The sequence below is a fragment of the Protopterus annectens genome, chromosome 6.part0 (genome assembly GCF_019279795.1).
Source record: "Protopterus annectens isolate FY-2018-M chromosome 6.part0, PAN1.0, whole genome shotgun sequence".
NCBI lineage: Eukaryota > Metazoa > Chordata > Ceratodontiformes > Protopteridae > Protopterus > Protopterus annectens.
The window spans coordinates 1,844,628,736-1,844,647,591 of NC_056737.1; the positions used below are offsets into that span (position 1 = coordinate 1,844,628,736).

Genomic DNA, 18,856 nt, shown 5'->3' on the forward strand with positions numbered 1-18,856 from the left:
ATACATATTATATAAGCATTAAATCATACTTCAGCTTTGTACTTCAATAATCTGAACCCCAGTGCTGAAACAAAAATCAGGATTTGAAGTGTCAAATTCATCCATAAGAAATTTTGCAAATAAAGACATTTTCTAGCTTTCTTCTGCAGACAGTCCAAACTGATCTACCCATGCATTCCCCCACTGGGGCACACAACAGAAGGCATCCAGAGGTCCATCATTCTGAAGGTTTTAGCCTGGACACACTGAAGGCCTAATTCTCCTCAACTTTTTCTACCAGACAGCATGCACAATGAATTTGCATATGGCCAAAGAAAGGCATATAATACTGACTCCTGGGGCATGCTTCCACATACTTGAGCTGGTCATAGTGAAATGTATTTCTTGGTAGGATTGTGTGCTCATCTTGCTCCTCTACTCTGACAGCTGTAATGCAACATTAAGGCTGTACCAAAATTGTCCTTCGGGGATTAATGAGCTGACTTTGGATACTCATTCCATCACCTGGTTCAGCTAATTGAATCCAGATGCCTGTGGGCATGGTAAAGCTTTATTTTTCTGTGCTTCAAAGGCATCTTAGCACACCTCTCATCTTAATGCAGTTGCAGTTACCATGTTGGTGCATTATAGATAAAGCCACACCCACAAATACTATAAAGCTAAAATTCAGGAACTACATTACCTTTAATACACTAATAAAACTGTCTTACAAAATAAATCCTGCCTTGTGTCCTAACGCAAATGTTTATCCACAATGTACTATCATAAGTCTCTTGCTATCAATATATGCAGTATGACAATCACTTTATATTTTCAGTCTGGTGGATAGTGAGTGGGTGCTCCCACTGAGACAGTAAAGAATTCAAACATCTACTGTGACAGGTAAGCAGGACTTATTCTACTGTACTATGTTCATCATTCCATACTGCGGTGGTGGTGCTGTGGTAGCACTGTCACCTCACAATTAGATGTTGCCCGTTCGATTCTCAGTTAGAGCATCTTCTTTGTGGCGACATGCGTGAATAGGCATTCCTTTGTTGAAGGTTGTGCGATAGGCCCGGTACGCCAGCACATAAAACTCTACTGCCAATCATTAGCGGACCGGAGTTCCGCTGTGGCGACCCCTAACTGGGAAAAGCCGAAAGACACAAACTATGTTCATCATTCCCATTGCCTCAGTGGTATTTTGAGTAGATTCCCAAACCTTATCCTACCTGGGAGATGGAAGGATAAAAATCCAGAAGCCCCTGGAGAATGGTCCTAGCAAAGCTTACTCTGAGCCTTGAAAATGAATACAGTTTGTAGTACTTTGTGAAGGTATGAACTGACGACCAGGCTAATGTCTCTAGAATGCTTCTAGAGTCCACCCCTTTCCAATATACCATCAAAGAGGATAAGGCCCTAGTCAAATTAGTCTTAACCTTGCCTGGAAGAGATTTACCATGGCAGAAGCATCAGTAAAGAATAGCAGGGGACAACCATTGTACAATAGTTTGCTTAGAGACAGGTTGACCTTTCTGAACCCCTATATAGGAAACAAACAGTCATTCAGCATTCCTAAAGGCCTTTGTTCAATCAAAGTAGTACCTGAGTTGCCTGTGCGCATCTAAGGTATGTAGAATCTTTCCTCCCTTGTTTTTTCAATCAGGATAGAACACTGCGAGATTCAAGGTAAATTCAGAATCAACTTTAGCTATGAATGGTGGATTACTGCATAACACAACCCTGTCCTTGTGAAAAATCAGATAGGGTTGGGCCCACCATGAGAGCTTGCAGCTCACAGACTCATCCTGCATATGTCAGAGCAATGAGTAAAACAGTTTTCCAAGTAATGAACAGTAAAACACCCTGAGTGGAAGGTTCAAAAGCAGTTAAAGTCAAATTTTCAAGAACAAAGTTGAGATTCCAGGGAGGAGATATTTGTTTTCGCACGGGTTATCATGTGCAACACTGCTTTCATAAACTGACAACAAAAAGAAATGAAAGAGGGGGGATTCATGGGTAAACAAACTGAGGTGGCCGCAAAATGCACTATGATGGATGCCTATGACAAACCATCTTACACAAATATTTCAAAACCAGAGGGGTCAAAACCCTTTTAGGACCACTGTTATTGGCTGGGCACCACCTAGAAAACTTTTTTTACTTGTATACCTTAAGATTTTCTGGTTGCAGGTTTTCTTGCCTCCTAAATTACCTGCTGCACATCCTCATGGAACAACAGCTTAAAAGTTATCAAAACAGAATCATTCAGGCTGTCAGCTATAATTATTCTAAGATGGGTTGCATCAGTTACCCCTTATGCTGTGTGAGCAAATCCAGTCTGCGAGGAAGCTTGTGGCAATTGCCCTTGGCCAATTCCATTGAAAGGGAGAACCAACTTTGACCAGGCCAAATGGGGGTTACCATACTGATCTTTGGTAATTCTTTCTGAATCTTCAGAAGCTCCTCAGAAATCAATGAAAAGCGTGGAAATGCATATACAGGAACATTCTTGACCATGGGAATGATACAGCATCTGTCTTCCAAGCATGGCTTCATGGATGTCTTGAACAGATTTTTTTCAACTGTCTGTTTTGAAAGGAGTCAAACAGATCTACTTGAGGTATTTATTCCCCTGGAAACTACCAACCCATAAGTCTCACAAGTCTTATATGTAAAGCCATGGAAATAATTATCATGGAAATGATCAAAAGTGATACAGTAAACCTCCAGACATTGGACCCAATCCAGTTTGGTTTTGTCAAGGGTAGATAACGCTTATTCAGTCTTGTAGACTTCTTTGAAAAGGTCACCAAAGCAACAAATGAGGGCAAAATGGTTCACACTGCCTACCATGACCTGGCCAAGGCATTTAACACAATACTACTCAGGCATTGTTAACAAACTCAGGAGGTTAGGTACAAACTCATATGTCACCCAGTGGATAGCCAACTGGCTCACAGAATGGGCCCGGGAAGTTACAACTGGGGAGTCTACCTCTACAAAGAGGCCAGTCACAAGTGAAGCCCCTCAGAGAGCAGTCCTTAGACTGCTCCTATTTGCTATTTACTACTCTGAAGTCAAGGCAGTGTCAATGGTCTCTGGCTAACTAAATTTGCAGATGCTTGCAAATTAGGAGCGGTTATTGAATCCTCCACTGACACAAATGTTCTCCAGGAAGTGCTGACACAGACAAACAACTGGTGTCAGAGCCATGGACTAAAACTAAATGCCAAGAAATGCATAACAGTTTCCTTCAGGAAGTCATCCACCACTGGTAACTATCATATTGACAACACACCCCTTAGAGCTGACCCGGTAGTCAGGGACTTAGAAGCACACAGACAGTAATCTAGCCTTTGACCATCATGTGTCTGCAGTGGTGAGGAAATCATTCTATGTTGCGCAACTTATGAACAAAGGTATGGCATCGAAGTCCAAGGAAGTCATTGTTCCACTGTATTTGGCATTCATCAGACCTATCATTGAGTACAATGTCCCCTTTGTTATGTACCTAACCAAGCATATCCAACAATTGGAATGTCCACAGACGTTCCTCACTAAAACAATACAGGGCATAAGTAAAATGTCCTATGCAAACCACCTCAAGGCCCTATCCCTGTATTCGGTCTCCTACAGGCTTTTGAGGGAAGATCTATGCCTGGCATATAGGGTATTGTCAGATCAAACAGCACCAGAATTACCCATTCTAAAGACATAAACCTTGCCTGTGATATAAACAGAACCTGCTGGAGAGATAGGTATGTATCCCAGAGATTACCCCGTCTCTGGAACAGCCGCCCCATCCATGTGAAGCATAGTTCATCCCTAACCCAATTCAAGTGCAACTTGGACAATTGGATAGGGAACAGGAAATTCATCTCTGGTTTGGCACCTACGTCTCTAATGGACATAGACAACCTCTAAATGGTTCATCTCCCAGGCCTCTGCTTGTAAATGTTTCATCTTCCAAGCCACTGCTTACACTTACAAGGGTATCAGAATTTGTCAGAGGTTTGTGATGCATGGCTAGGCTTAAAAAGGCCCTTGTGGCCATTAGTCTTGTAAACACCTATGAACCTATCTGGATGAACTGCTGGAAAACCTCTACATGGAGTTTCCACTCGTGAGGGTCAGTCCAGGATCTGCTTAGTCTGTCTACTACTATGGTTTGCTCTGATGGAATGTACAAGGCCAAGGAATCAGAGAATGTGGTACATCCAGCTCCCATGCCATCACTGCCAACCCTCAAAGAGTGTATGACCTTGTACCCCCTTGCTTGTTCAGGTAACAGATCACAGTAGTGTTGTCTGTGACCACTAGAATTTGTAAGGCATGATCACTGCTAGCATCACTTTTACATTTAAGTGCCTTGGCATGTTCCTAGGACCCCACAAGCCTTGCACTTGAAATCCCATGGACACTGCTCCCCAAGAAAAACCTGATGAAGAGTCCATCTGAACAGAATGGACTGGGATCTGAAGAGAGAAAGGGAGTCCTGGATTCATAGACAGTTGATTCCACCACCACTGCAGTTCCCGTTTTAAAAATCCCAGTACCGGTACCTGGAAATCCAAGGCATGAAGGTGCTAGGTCCAACAATATTTCCAGTACCACTGAATTTTTCTTGTGTAGTCTGGCTAGTAGTATTATTAAGATCATTGATGCCATGAGGCCTAGAATTATGAGGATCTCTCTTGCTAAGACAACATCTAGAAGTAAGAAATCCAAGAAAATGCCCTGGTAAGTAAGAACTTTGTTTTCTGGAAGGAAAACCATTCTTTTTACTGTGTCTATCCAACACCCCAGAAGAACAATTCATTATGATGGCATGAGGAAGGACTTTTGAATGTTCGCTTTGAAGCCCTGGTGGGAAAGAGGGATGTGACTTTGTCAAAGGAATTCAAGCATATGGATACAAAATCTGCGCAAATGAGCAAGTCATCTACATAAAAAATGAAGATGTCTGGGCTGTGCAGAAGGCAACCACTGGGGTCACACTTTGTAAACACTTGAGGTTCAGTAGATAGCCCAAAGGGTAATGCAAAGAACTAATGATGTAAGCCCAACACATCATATCTCAAAAATTTCCTGAAACTGGGAACAATAGGAATATGATGATAACCGACCTTGAGATCAAGAGCCATCATAAGACAATGATCTGAAAGCAATCTAAGACAGATTGTAAGGTGAGAATTTTGAATTTCAGAACTTTTACAAAGGTGTTAAGAAAGGACAAGATCTAGAACAGGGTCTCCAGCAGTGCTCCTTTCTCCTGTACCAAATAGAGTCTGGAGCAAAATCCTTTACCTTTGTGTACTGCAGGCAGTGGTTCTATGACCCCTGCTTCTACCATGTGATGGTGTAATGGAGGAAACAGCAATCTCTGGTCTAGTGGGTGTCTGGGAATTCCCCTGAATTGGGAAGGATTTTCCATCCACTGCCAAACTGCCAAGTGTATCCTCTCCAAATTATTCTCAGAACCCATTTGTCTAAGACTATCTGCACCCAGGATGCAGAAGGGTTGGGAGACAGAGCCTGGTGAATGGAGGAAGAGAAGGAAAGGCAGGAGGTTTGCTCTAAGACTCAGAATATTTATTGCTTTGCAGAAGGTTTTACAGAATGGAACCCCTTTTGTGTGATTATGAAGAATTACCCTCCCGCCATTTTCTTTTGGATCCCTGACATTTATTTGGCTGGGATTTTTGTTTGTTTTGCCCCTTGAAGGAAGATGCCTTATTTGGGGAGAACTTGGGTACACAAAATATCCCAGACATTCCATGCAGTAATTTGCTTCTATCGTCCAACTTTTTGAGAATTTGTGTAACAGAGGGTCAAACACCAATTCAGAACTTAAAGGTGCATTCAAAATTTCGGCTTTTAAATCATCAGGGAAGTTCTGATTATGTAATAAAGCATACCATTTTAATACAACAGAAAAAATGCATTTCTCAAGACTGTATCCGCTCATTTAAGTACATCTTTTAAAGTATATTTCAAAACCTGACACAAATTAGAAACAATTTAACATTCTAAAGGCTACATTACTAGAAAGAGACATCCCTTTGTCCTGAACATCTAACCATTTTCTCTCTTTATCCGGGGACATTGGATAAAATGAAGCCAAAGACTTTTTTATTTGAGCAGACAGCTGGGGAGACCGCAGCTGAGTCAATGGTTAAATGAGAAAAAGAGATCTATCATATCCAAGAAGGCCCTATATCTTCTCTGAGCCTTTTTAAGGTCTGCTGGAATAAATACTGATGTCCTGCAGACAGCTTTATAAACATCTTCCTAGGCTTTTAAGAAAGGAGGGGACAGCCATAAAATTCGGCATTTAGTCATAGCTCCACACACTTTAACCTTGTTAAACTGACATAGTGATTTAAACTACTTTTTCTGTTCAGAGAGTAAAATCTCCACAGTACATTCAAATAACTTCATTTGCAGTAAAACTGCAATCTGATGTTAAAAACACACACAGAGCAAAGCTATGCATATCGTAAATAATGCATAAACGCTTAAAATACAAGTTCTGCAACATTTTCCTGTCAAAAGATAGATTAAAATAAAATAGAATAACAACAGTAAAGCTTCTGACTGCATGAGACAACCCCTAGTGCCTAACAGTATACAGACACACTGCACGTCTAGAGAAATACTAAAGGTTTCCTTGGAAACAGTAAAAACAAGCATATGTCGAAGACAGACAACAAATAAACACTGTTACAAGTAGATACTCCCAAAGGAATTGCTGTAAACACTGACAGAAATAAAATATTACAATATATTTAAAAAAACATAAAAATAAACATTAAAATATAGAGAGTAATAAATCTAATAATAAAATGAGAGGAAGCGGACATCCAAATAGGGCTTAAATTAACATAAAGCCAGAAGAAAAATCAGCAATGAATCCTGTGAAGAGTCTGAGGATTTCCTTCTTTGGATGGCAGAAAAAAACTGCCACAGCTGAAGGCTTCAATCTCAGGACATGCTGAGCCTGTCATCTGTCACATGAAGAGTGAGGAAGGGGAGTCTGAGATTTAAAAAAATGCTTAATGCTAAGTTACCTTGGTAAATAATAAAGTTATGTACCTACCATAACGTTCCATGTTAGTTGTCTTCTTCTCTCCTTCTTTCTTGCTGGTTGGGTTCGGAGCCGATCCTCGGCTCCGACTCGGCCATCTTCAAAAGCTTGAGAGCTACTTACTGGCTCGAGGCCCCCCTATATCCCATGATGCCTGGCGCTAGATACCCAGATCTCGTTTGGTAAGTCTAACTGCAGACATAATAATAATAATAATACCGGAATCCTGTCCTAGAATGCATAAATCCTACTGAAGAGACTACTAGTCAGAAGGAATAGCCAGAGAAGTCTCAGCCAGTGAGAAAAACATAAGGAACTCTTCTCGGTCTACTAGGATAGGGGGATGGAGGGTGGGACGCAAGAAAGAAGGTGAGAAGAAGACAACTAACATGGAATGTTATGGTAGGTACATAACTTCTTAATGTTAAGTTGTCCATCTCGCCTTCATTCTTGCTGGTTGGGACAGTGTCCCTAGCACCTCAATCCTGGGTGGCTCATCGGAACAGACTCTTCAGAACAGTGGAACCAAAATCAACTCTGCTCCTGGAGGCCACGTCCAGCTTAAAATGTGAAATAAAGGTATGAGGATTGGCCCATGTGGCTGCCGCACAAATAGTTTCCATTAACAATCTTGCCTGAAAAGCCACTGAAGTAGCTAGAGCTCTAGTGGAGTGACCTTTCGGTTTAGCAGGAAGCTCGTTATTCCTTAGCTGATATATAAATGTAATGATAGATGTCAACCACCTAGATAAGGTTACTTTCGACACAGGTAGACCTTGTTTACCCTCAGCATAGGACAGGAACAGCTGGTCTGATTTTCTTATTTGCTTAGTTCTATGCAAGTAAAAGCATAACTGTCTATGAACATCCAACTGATGCAATTTGTATTCCGCCTTGTTGGAATAATTTGGAAAAAACACAGGCAGATCAATAGACTGATTCAAATTATTGTCAGAAGAAACTTTTGGAAGGAAGGAAAGATTAGTCCTGAGAGACACTCTGTCATTGTGGAAAACTAGATAAGGATGGCGAACACAAAGGGCCTGAAGTTCAGAAACTCTTCTGGCTGAAGTAATTGCAACCAGAAAAAGGGTCTTCCAAGAAAGAAACTTCAAGGAACAAGAAGCTGCCGGTTCAAAGGGGGGCAGTATCAGGGAAGCTAAAATCAAATTTAGATCCCACGGAGGTGGGGGATCTCTAACTGGGGGCCTGAGTAAAGTAGTCCCTTTAAGAAAAGCTTTACAAAGCTTATGGGACATAATACTAGTATCCGATAGACCTGTATGAAAGTTGGAAATTGCAGCTAACTGAACTCTAATCGTGGCAGAAGAAGATCCAGCACGAAAAAGTTCCGCTAAAAAATCCAAAATATGGTGCACAGGGGCTGAAAAGGGATCTATATTCCTAGCCTCTACCCAAAAAGAGAAACGTTTCCACTTACTAGCATAAATCTTTCTAGTGCTAGACTTGTGCGATGATAAGATGATTTCACGCACCGAGTGAGAGATATTCAAAAGCCTGGCTAAGGTCGGAAGTGGTGCAACCAAGCTCAGTGAGCTGGAGAGATTGAAGGGATTGGTGCAGCCCACCCGATTGATGGATCAGGAGGTCTGGAACTGTGTCCAGAGTCCAGGGCTGCTCCAGAAGGTAATGATGCAGGAACGGGAACCAAATTTGTCGAGGCCAGTAAGGGGCAATGAGGATCATCTTGCATCCCAAGGTGGTAGCTTTCTGTATCAATTTGGGGATCAGGGGGAATGGAGGGAATGCATAAAGAAGTCCCTGAGACCAATCGTGAACTAGAGCGTCTCTGGAGGAGAGAGAAGAAATTGTTGCACTTGCTGTTGAAGAGGGTGGCAAAAAGGTCGCAGCAAGGCTGACCCCATTTGTGGAAGATTTGGTCCGCCACTGTTTGATTGAGAGACCACTCATGAGGCGTGAGAATTGCTCTGCTCAGCCTGTCCGCTATAACGTTGGACTTCCCAGGGATGTGCGCTGCTATCAGAAACCATTGGGAAGAGATCACCCACTGCCAGAGTCTGAGTGCTTCTCGACATAGGGGGTAGGACCTGGTTCCGCCCTGCTTGTTGATGTACCACACTACCGATATATTGTCTGTTTGAATTACAATGGTCCCGGTGGGAAGAGAGTTGTGAAGATCTTGCAACGCCAAAAGCACGGCCCTCATCTCCAAGACATTGATATGCAGATGGTACTCGTGAGGCTGCCAGGTGCCTTGGACTGTTCTGCCCTGAAAATGCCCCCCCCACCCGATCAGGGAGGCATCCGTGGTCACCGTAGCCACTGGAGGAGGAAGAACAAATGATCTGCCCTGGGGTACTGATGGGGAAACCATCCACCAAGCAAGTTGGATTTTGCATGTCTGTGTGATCATTATCTTGTGAGACATTGGAAGTTGCTGGAAAGACCATTGGGTGAACAGCATCCACTGAAGAATCCTCATATGAAAACGAGCAAGGAGAACTAGTATGATAGCTGCTGCCATGAGACCCAAGGTTTTTAGGACGAATCTGGCCTGAATTTTTTTGCATCCTAATAAGACCTGCACATGCTGGCGAATGTCTAGCACTCTGTCTAATGGAAGTCTCGCTGACATGTCCTTTGTATTTAAGTTTGCGCCTATAAAGGTAATAGATTGACAAGGCGACAATGCAGACTTTTCAAAATTTATTGTGATGCCTAATTTGGAGCAAATTTGAATGGTGTAGTCTCTGGCTCGCAGCAGGTGATGTCTGGTGGTAGTAGTAAGGAGCCAGTCGTCTAAATATGGAAACACCTGGAATCCTTGCCGTCTCAGGTGAGCGGTAACTACTGCCAAACATTTGGTGAACACCCTGGGGGCTGTGGTGAGACCAAAGGGCAGAGCTCTGAACTAATAATGACTGGCTCCCAGCCGGAAGTGGAGAAATCTTCTGGAGCGTCATTCCATTTTGATATGGTAGTACGCGTCCTGAAGATCTATGGAGCACATCCAATTGTCCTGACCCAGAAAGGGTAAAATGGACTGCAGTGTGACCATCGGGAACTTCGTTCTTTGAACAGACTTGTTTAGTCTGCTGAGATCCAGAATGGGTCTCCAGTCCCCTGTCTTTTTTGGTACAAAAAGAGCCTTGAGTAAATTCCGGATCCTTGCTGGTCTGCCGGGACTGGCTGGATGGCTCTTTTTCTTAGCAGTTTTGAAATTTCGTGAATGGCTTGATCCCTTAGATTGGGTGGAACATCTGGAAGGGATTTGTTGGGAATGTAGGTAGTGCGAAGGAAGGGGATCTTGTTGCCTTCGGAAATGATAGACAGTACCCATCTGTCTTGTGTTATACTTTGCCAAGCTTTTGGGTACAGCGATAATCTTCCCCCGACTGCCTCCGAAGGTGGACAGCCGGGCAGCACCTCAGGGATGCTGGAAGGGCTTGTCGGAGAAAGATTCTCTTTGGCCCTGATTTTGCGGACCCCCTCTGCCCAGAGGGCGGCATCTACTGTTGTTCCCTCCTCTGTCCCTGGAGGGGAACTCTCCACGTGTGTCAGGCAAGGCTCCCTGGGGTTTCCGGAACCACATCTTCCCACTCTTCTGACCCTTGGGATACGGTCTTGAAGGAGTGGAAAAACGGACTCCCACAGCAGAGAGAGTCTTGCCTTCCTGCTCACATCTGGTAAGGGTATACTTCACCTGTGGTCCAAAAAGAGCAGAACCATCAAAGGGGGTGTTTGTGAAAGATGCCCTGAAGGGTTCCGCAAAGTTACATAACCGCAACCAGGCATGCCTCCTCAAGGCCACGCCTGTGCCTGCGGCCCTACTCGCACCATCAGCTGCGTAAGAGATGAGCCACATGGAGGAGTTTACTACCAAATTAAGAGTCACCAGCTGGGAGGTAACCTTAGCCTGGACCCCCGCAGCTGATGGATCTTGAAGGGTATCTCCTAGCTCTTTAAGGAGATCCCTTTGAAGGCAGGTGAAGTGGCACAAATAGTTCAGCGACTTCATGGTGAAGGTCGCTGATGCAAACATCCACTTCCCATATCTGTCCATCGTCCTAGATTCCTTATTAGGGGGATGGACAGATGAAGAAGTTTCAGCCAACTCCTTTTTTGTGGCCGCTGCTACCACCATGGCATCAACGGGAACACCCTTAGTCAGAAATTGTTTGTCTTGTGGTGCAGTAATAAATTTTGTGGGTCTTCGGGGGGTTGGTTCCACTGTGTCTGGGGCTGACCATGCCTTCCGAGCTACCACAGACATCAGTGGATCGAAAGGTGGAGACACCCAGGAGGTGGAGGGTCAGGAACCTGGAATACTGACTCATCCTCTGAAGGGTTAAGGGTAGTCCAGTTCCCCCTCTGCCTAAGTATCTCAAGGATGTCTGAGAAAGAGACATCCTCAGAGGGGGATCTCGGGGACCCTTCCAAATCCTCCAAGTCAGTATCTGAAGTGACAGACTCAGGGAAGTCAGCATGCTTCCTCTTGCATTTCCTCTTTCGAGGGGGCTCCTCTGAATGAACAGGGGAGGCCTCGGAAGAGGAAGACACACCCAATGGGGTGCCCTGGAGCGCTTGTTCCCCATGCTTGGGGTCTGGAGGAGGGGCAGAGACAGGCGTAGGCACCATGGGGGGGAGGAGCCGATGAGGCTGACCGTGAGGCTGACTCAGATGCCAGCACACTCGTCATGACCTCGAAGGCGCCTCTTCCCGATATCAGAGAAGGGTCCGGCTCCGAAGAGACCAGAATCCTTCCCGGCACCGAGAGAGACGGCTCCGAAGCTAATGTAGGAGCCGAACTCACCTGCGCAGAAGCTCCGAGAGGGAGAATGGGGTCGGACAACGGTCCGATGACAATCGCCCCCCTCGGAGCCGATGAGGGAGTCCCGGCGCCCAAATCCCTCCAAGGATGGCACCATGGAAGAGATCGGAGCCGACGACGGAACCGAAAGGGTAGGTATCGGTGCCGATGGTCTCACGGTCCCAGCCCCAGCAAGCTCCGGCTCCAAGCTCAAGGAATCAGTCGAAGGAGGGACTACTGCAGAGACAGATGGAGCCGAACCCTGATGAGTGGGGCTGGATAACATTTTAGCCAGGGCCTGCAATTTTAAAAGCCTGCTCACCACTCTCTCCAAATCATGGTCAGATAGCCTAGACGACCGAGAAGAGTGGGATTGATGACTTTGCTCCAACTGCAACAAAGGCGACCCCGGTGCTGAGTGTATCAACTCTAAGGATGGCGATCTACAGCATTTTCGATTCCCTGATGGTTCTGACAGCAGAGTCAGGGCCAACTGGGAGATAGGTACTTCGGTTCCAGCCAGAACCGAAGTTGATGCAGACGCCACACCCGACGACAGCTCCGAACTGGGAGCCGGTGGCTTTGATGGCTTGGAAGGTTTCACTGACTGAGACTTGGCCGGTGATCCTTCAGGTTTAAGCAACCCTCTAAGGATAAGCTTATTCCTATGCTCCTGCAGGACTCTTGCACTAAAGGCATGGCACACCAAACAAGAGTCCTGCAGGTGTAGGGCACCCAAGCAATAGACACAAGAAGTGTGACCATCTGTCAGTGACATTTTCTGACAGCATGAGTCACACTTCTTGAATCCAGACACTTTCGTGTCTTTAGACATTCCTGTAAAGGAAATATCAAAATACAAAGAAAGAGTACAAAGGGAAGCAGGTAACTAGAAAAAAACACACACAGTCCACACAAGTTACCACACCCTAACAGCACACACACACTCTATAATAGAAGAAAGGGTAAACTACCACAATTTCTAATGAAAAAATTTTTCTACCTTAAAAATGGAAACAAGGATAAGCCTCTAAGTAAAAACGGCTACCTTAAAAAGGAAAACGGGGGTGGGGGAGGGAGGGGAAAACTCTCTAAGAAGAAAATGAGTTTTCAAGGGGGATTAAACAGCAACAAATACTACGACTATGTATGAACACTAAGTATTCTAACTATAATATACAAAAAGTTCTATATATATATATATATATATCAATAAAGTGAAAAAATACGACCCGAGCCAGTAAATGCAACCTCGTAGCAGAAGCGGTAAACGAGATCTGGGTATCTAGCGCCAGGCATCATGGGATATAGGGGGGCCTCAAGCCAGTAAGTAGCTCTCAAACTTTTGAAGATGGCCGAGTCGGAGCTGAGGATCGGCTCCGAACCCAACCAGCAAGAATGAAGGTGAGATAGACAACTGAACATCCCTAAATGCCACTGAGGTAGAGGGAATGATAAACATCTGGACAGTTTGGAGAAAGAATTTCTTGCTAACACCCCTCTAGCTTCAGTGACAGGGCTAGAAATGAGCTGATGCTCATGGGGGGGGGGGGGCAGACTTCCAATTTAACTATGCCAATTAGAAGAGGAGATAACTGCAGAAATATTGAAATCCTATTTAACATAGTAGTGGAGGGAAGTGAGATCCCATTCTCTTGGAAAAAGCAGTACTAGCAGTTGTATTAAAGGAAGGAAAAAGTCCACTAGATTCAGGTTCTTGTAGGCTGATATCAGTATTAAACCATGACTACAAGGCATTTATGACCATTAGTATGTACCATTAGTAGGTACCTTGAGTGCAGAATGCAGAACTGGTGTGTGCAGTTGGTGAACTTGTGGTTAGTACAGACTCCCTACTCAAGTCCACTGGCCTACCCTGCTTGGAAACTACCTGCGTGTGCACAAGTCCCAATTGAAGACTGCCTCTCTCCATTGTATTTTTTGGGTGTAATTTGAAAACAAACTAAACTTGAATGAAAATAACAAAAAACCCACAAATATAAAGAAAAATACTCTTTTAATGAGTGCTTTCGTCAGTAGATACACTTGACTTCATCAGGGTACATAAAACATTGACATCACTTCCTTTTAAAAGCCAGGCACCACCACATGACCACAATTCATTTCCTCTACAGGATTCAAATTGTATTGCAATACTGTTTCTCAAGCTGTATTGCCTCTACAGGATTCAGGTTGTATTGCAACACTATGTTTTAAAACTAAACATTGAAATATATGTGAAACTTGATTAAGAAATAATAATAAAAAAATTGCAAGACAAAACAAACTACAATAGTGTTTGTTCTTCACAGTAATCCATATGTATAAATAAATAACAAACATCAATCCAGCATACTGCTGATACACTAAGACAGTATAAAAAGATGTATTATAAACATACATTGATCACATTTTCCCCTACTTTCCTTATTTGCTGTGCAAGTTAAAACATTACAAAAATATAAAAGATAAAATTCAGCTTTCAGTTTTAAATAACTAGAGAGGGAAATAATATCATTTAACCCAGGGGGGTTGTTGGCATTAAGTCTTAACTGCCACATACATTCTCTATGTGAAAATGTGATCAATGTATGTTTATAAGACATCTTTTTATACTGTCTTAGTATATCAGCAGTATACTGGATTGATGTTTGTTATGTATTTATACATATGGGTTACTGTGAAGAACAAACACTACTGTAGTTTGCAATTTTTTTATTATTATTTCTTAATCAAGTTTCACATATATTTCAATGTTTAGTTTTAAAACATTGTGTTGCAATACAACCTGAATCCTGTAGAGGCTATACAGCTTGAGAAACAGTGTTGCAAAACAATTTGAATCCTGTAGAGGAAATTAATTGTGGTCATGTGGTGGTGCCTGGCTTTTAAAAGGAAGTGATGTCAATGTTTTATGTAATCTGATGAAGTCAAGTGTATCTACTGACAAAGGCGCTCATTAAAGGAGTATTTTTCTTCATATTTGTGACGTTTTTTCTTATTTTCATTGGGTGTAATTTGGAAGTTAGTACAGACTACCTACTCAAGTCCACTGGCCAACCCTGCTTGGAAGCTACCTGCATGCGCAGAAGTCCCAAGTGAAGACTGCCTCTTTCCATTGTATTTTTTTGGGTGTAATTTGGAAGTTAGTACAGACTCCCTACTCAAGTCCACTGGCCTACCCTGCTTGGAAACTAAATGCATGTGCACAAGTCCCAGTTGAAGACTGCCTCTCTTTATTGTATTTTTTGGGTGTAATTTGGACGTTAGTACAGACTCCCTACTCAAGTCCACTGGCCTACCCTGCTTGGAAACTACCTGCGTGTGCACAAGTCCCATCTGAAGACTGCCTCTCTCCATTGTACTTTTTGGGTGTAATTTGGAAGTATGTCCTGTTAAAGGTTATTAATAAATACCTTACCAGTACTGTTCTTATATTTCTGCCTTGGTTGCTGCTCCCTGCACATCTCCAGGCCGCTCCCTAGTCCTCTATTGCCTAGCTACTCGGTTTCTCCTTCTCCCCTGTCTTCTACAGTTATTCTTGCTCTTAAGACCCCTATTTTTTCTATGCTCCTATCTCAGGCTATTTCTCTCTCTTGCCTGCCCTCCTGCACTACTCTATCTTGCTGACCTTAGGTAACTTTCCTTACTCGATCCTGATATCTCCTTCACTAGCAACCCTTTCAGTCTCTCTCCCTTTGCCTGTTCTCTACTCCTTCCAGCCTCTCCTGCCTCTTCTTAGGCCAAGCTTACCAGCCTCACTGATTGTCTTGGGGACTTCTGTGGTCACTGCAGGTGTGGTCCTGCTCTGTTCACCCTCGCTGCACTCGGGCTCTCTTCGCTCCCCTACCTCCATTCCCTCCCACCCCATTTCAATTACCTTTATCCTATCCACTCCCTCCCCTTCCTGTCCTAAACAACAACTCAGACTCCACTTCCTGATTACTATCAATCCCTCCCCTTACTGTCCTAAAGCAACCAGTCAGACTTCACTTCATTACTACCAATCCCTACCCTTCTTGTCCAGTTCAGCTACTCATACTGTACTTCCTGCCTGCTATTTACACAACATTTAATCCATCACTATTTACTATACCACCTTTACTCTATCACTATTTAGTATACCACCTCCTGCTCCCAAACCAGATCATACCCTCATCACTCTCCTTTACTCACCACACAACCTAACATGCTACTTTTTTACTTTGCCTTCCAAATTCTAACATTGCTCTCTACTCTAACCTCTTATCACACAAACCTTTCAGAGCCTTTGCTATGCTCTCCTACCACATGCATTCCCATACCTCTCCCTCCATCTCACCCCATCTTAATCTCCCCATCTCTCTTCAACTTCACCTTAAACTCATTTCATAAATTTATTATATTTAAGAACTACCCTCTCTCCTATAAATCCAAATCAAGACTTCATCTCCATTTCTTCTTACTAGAACATTGTACCCCAATTCTGACCCCCTCCTCTCTCCATAACTTTACACCCGGTAACAGCCCTTCCAACCCCCCCAACTTCACACCTCTCACACCCTTCTCATCCTCCCTCATATCAAACCTCACAACTTAAACACCTCTCTATCTATTCTCTAAATATACAAAGTCTCACTAACAAAATCACTGAGCTACATTCCTGGATTGCCAACACCACCCCTCAAATTCTAACACTATCTGAAACTTGGCTAAAATCCCACATAACAAACAAGGGAATACTTCCACCAGACTATAATATCTATCGCTGTGGCAGACTTTCAAAAAAGGTTGGTGGTATTGCCATCCTCCATTCTAATAGCCTTAACCTCTCCACTATCACCATCCCTACGACGCACTTCCACCCAGCTGAACTTATCATCCTTAACTGCCATCTTAACCCCCATAAGAAATCTGCCATTGCCTCTATATATATCCCTGTTGGAAAAATATACCTATCCTAGAATCTATCCTATCCTGGTTCTCAGACAATCTTCTTCTTCTTCTTTCGGCTGCTCCCGTTAGGGGTCGCCACAGCAGATCAACTGTTTTCATTTCTTCCTGTCCTCCGCATCTTGCTCTGTTACACCAACCACCTGCATGTTCTCTCTCACCACATCCATAAACCTTATCTTCGGCCTCCCTCTTTTCCTGTTACCTGGCAGCTTCATCCTTAGTATCTTTTTCCCCAATATACTCTGCATCCCTCCTCAGCACATGTCCAAACCAACGTAATCTTGCCGTTCTGGCTTTGTCTCCAAACCTTCCAAACTGGGCTGAGCCTCTAACATACTTATTCCTAATCCTGTCCATCCTCATCACACCCAGTGCAAATCTTAACATCTTCAACTCTGCCACGTCAAGCTGTGACTCCTGCCTTTTTGTAAATGCCACTGTCTCCAACCTATATAACATAAATGGTCTCACTACCCTCTTGTAGACCTTCCCTTTCACTCTTACTGGTACTCTGTCACAAATCACTCCTGACACTCTTCTCCACCCACTCCATCCTGCCTGTACTTTCTTCTTCACCTCTCTTCCACACTCACCATTACTCTGAACTGTTGATCCCAAGTATTTAAACTCATTCACCTTCCCACCTCTACTCCCTGCATCCTCACCATTCCTCCATTCTCCCTCTCATTCACACACATATATTCTGTCTTAGTCCTGCTGACCTTCATTCCTCTTCTCTCTAGAGCATATCTCCACCTCTCCAGGGTCTCCTCCACCTGTTCCCTACTCACACTACAGATCACAGTGTCATCTGCAAACATCATAATCCACCGGGACTCCTGTCTGATCTCGTCTGTCAACCTGTCCATCACCACTGCAAATAAGAAAGGGCTCAGAGCTGATCCTTGATGTAATCCCACCTCCACCTTAAATGCATACGTCACTCCCACCGCAGCCCTCACCGCTGTCACACTACCCTCGTACATATCATATACCACTCTTACATACTTCTCTGACACTCCCGACTTCCTCATACAATACCACAATATACCCCATGAAACCCTCATCCTAGGTGATGTTAAGGTCGACTGGAACAAAATTTCTGACTCCCCACACCTCAGTATCAACCTTCAGGGATTCCATCAACTGATAACATCCCCCACTCACCTACACAATACCACTTCGTCCAACTCTACCATTGACTGGATCCTCACTAACTCTCCTAGCCTTTACCACAATCCAACTACCTTACCTAACTCTCTGAGTGACCATCTTCCTACTTCCATCCTATGACACTCTATCCAAGTAACTAAACCACACTCTTACATAGACTGTCATAAACTCTAAAACTTTAATACCATCCAATTCAATTCAGTTCTCTCTAATACTGACTGGTCCATCCTCAAGCAGATACCTCTCAATGAAGCAGTGCTTAAGTTAAATAAAATATTCCTAGATAACCTTAACTCCCTTGCCCCTTCCAGGTGAATTCAAATTAAATCTAATTTTGCTCCCTGGCTTTCTAAAGAAACTAGATCCCTCATGCATAAACTTGATAGTACTTGGAAAGCCTGGACTAAGACCAAACAATCTCCCCTGTTTCAAAAGTATAAAGAATTTCAGAACCTTGTCAAAAAACATGTCAACAAAGACAAAAAATCCTATTATAACTCTTACCAGACTAACAGCAAAACCAATCCAAAGAAATTCTGGACTACCTTAAATAAAATGTTCAATCCCGGATGTCCTTCTAATCCCTCCCCTTTCCCAAATAACACTCCTCTAGAAACTGCTACCCTTTTCAACAGACACTTCACTGATACTGTCCTGAAACTTACACCCTCCAATTCCAACAGTATTACTCCCTCTATCCCTCCAAGCCCACACAAATATAACCTCTTCTCCTTTCAATCAGTTCCAACTTCCTTCATCAAATCACTCCTACTAAAGCTTAAACCTTGCTCTCCCTCCTCAGACAATCTCCCATCCACTTTCCTCAAATTAGCTGCTGAATCCATAGCCTATCCAGTATCCCTACTAATCAATAGATCTATTCA

General features: G+C 43.6%; 1 protein-coding gene across 3 annotated transcripts in view; it reads right to left on the reverse strand.

Annotated features, from left to right (window-relative positions):
- STAT4 (signal transducer and activator of transcription 4) overlaps positions 1 to 18,856 on the reverse strand; it is a 3,571,511-nt gene that overhangs the window by 1,184,627 nt on the left and 2,368,028 nt on the right. The gene's annotated exons all lie outside the window — the stretch shown is intronic.